This window comes from Trichechus manatus, unplaced genomic scaffold, assembly GCF_000243295.1.
Source record: "Trichechus manatus latirostris isolate Lorelei unplaced genomic scaffold, TriManLat1.0 scaffold00119, whole genome shotgun sequence".
NCBI lineage: Eukaryota > Metazoa > Chordata > Mammalia > Sirenia > Trichechidae > Trichechus > Trichechus manatus.
Genome location: NW_004444055.1, coordinates 1,096,436 through 1,097,761, shown reverse-complemented (window position 1 = coordinate 1,097,761; position 1,326 = coordinate 1,096,436). Strand labels below are relative to the sequence as shown.

Genomic DNA, 1,326 nt, shown 5'->3' with positions numbered 1-1,326 from the left:
AACATCAAATGAAGAGATAAAGAACTCAGCCAAGCACCAAATGGAGTGAGAAAACTGACAGAGAATGGAGAGCGAGGAGAGATTCATGCTGAGGTCCCCTACCAGCTAACGCAGCGTGGATCCACCATCTTGGACCCCTATCGGAGACCAGCAAACAGGGGGTACGAGAAAGCAGCTTCATGGAGCTTCCAGCAGGAGCCAAAACAACCGGTAATTTGCAATATATGCTTTCCCACCGCCCCCCCTTCTTCATCCCCACTCAGCCTCCTCTGCTTCCCATGGACACAGTCTCTTGTCCGAGAAACACCAGCTGCTTGGATTCCACCAGCCCACACTAGCTGGCTCTCTGAGTGCTATTTGTTGGCTGCTGGTGTTGCTTTTTTTTCTGCTTGTTTTGATTTCTTCCTTACCTATCACCACCTCCCCCTCCTTTCGCTCAAATACCTGGCTCCGTGCGCCATCTTTGCTTCTTCCTGAGGGGCTGTGGAGCTCCGTTTGAGTGTGAAGCTGCTTCCCAGTCTGGGCTGCCGCGCTGGTGGGATCCCGGGGCTTTTGTTCATTAGTTTCTTTTGAATTGATTGTTTGTTTTCTTTTCCTTTTCTTGAGTTGGGAGCCCTTTTTGGCCAGGCGGTGCTGTGTGGCAAAGAGACTACCCCTTTGGCTTGCACAGACATGCAGAGGGATCCCTGAGGGCATTTCTTTTTTCGTTTTTATTTTTTTTGTTGTTTTTTTGGGGGATTTTCTTGTTATTTTTTTTTTAATTTGTTTTGTTTTCTTTTCCTTATTTTTCCCTTTTTGTCTTTCTTTGTTACTCAGTTTCTCGTCTCTCTATATCCTCCTTCTCTTTCTGTACCCTGAATACCTGGCATTGTATACCTCTACGCCTTCTAGCCAGGGCTGTACTGCAACACCTGAGAGCGACTTCCCCAGACCTCATAGCTGCACTGGTGGGATCACTGGGAACTTTGTGGTTCTTTAACCTTTCCGATTTTAATTTATTCATTCTTTTCTTTTCTTTTCTTCCTCTTCCCCTTTCTGTTTTTCTCCATTTCATTGTCTCTCATCTCTCCATTCCAATGGCAGGCTCCCCTAGCATTCTTTTTTGTTTGTTTGTATGTTTTTGGCTCATGTTCCTCTCTCCTCTCTCCCATATCCACCTTAGCTCCACACATAACAAACTCCCACCTGCACTGTGCGCTTAACATCACACCACCAAGCAGCACAGGCACGGCTTACTGGAACCTGCCCTGCACTGATTACTGACCCGCCCTGGTGGCTGTAGTAAGTGCCACAAACAACCCGTCCCAGTAACTCCTCTTCAGCTAG

At 47.3% G+C, this 1,326-nt stretch overlaps 1 long non-coding RNA gene across 2 annotated transcripts in view; it reads left to right on the top strand.

Annotated features, from left to right (window-relative positions):
* The first annotated feature begins 149 nt into the window (after window positions 1-149).
* Window positions 150-1,326, top strand: part of LOC111821981 (uncharacterized) — a 15,799-nt gene continuing 14,622 nt past the window's right edge. The window contains exon 1 of one of the 2 annotated variants that reach the window (XR_002825279.1): window positions 150-210. This is a non-coding gene — a long non-coding RNA (uncharacterized LOC111821981). The remainder of the gene's footprint in view (window positions 211-1,326) is intronic. The other variant, XR_002825278.1, reaches the window with a different exon arrangement.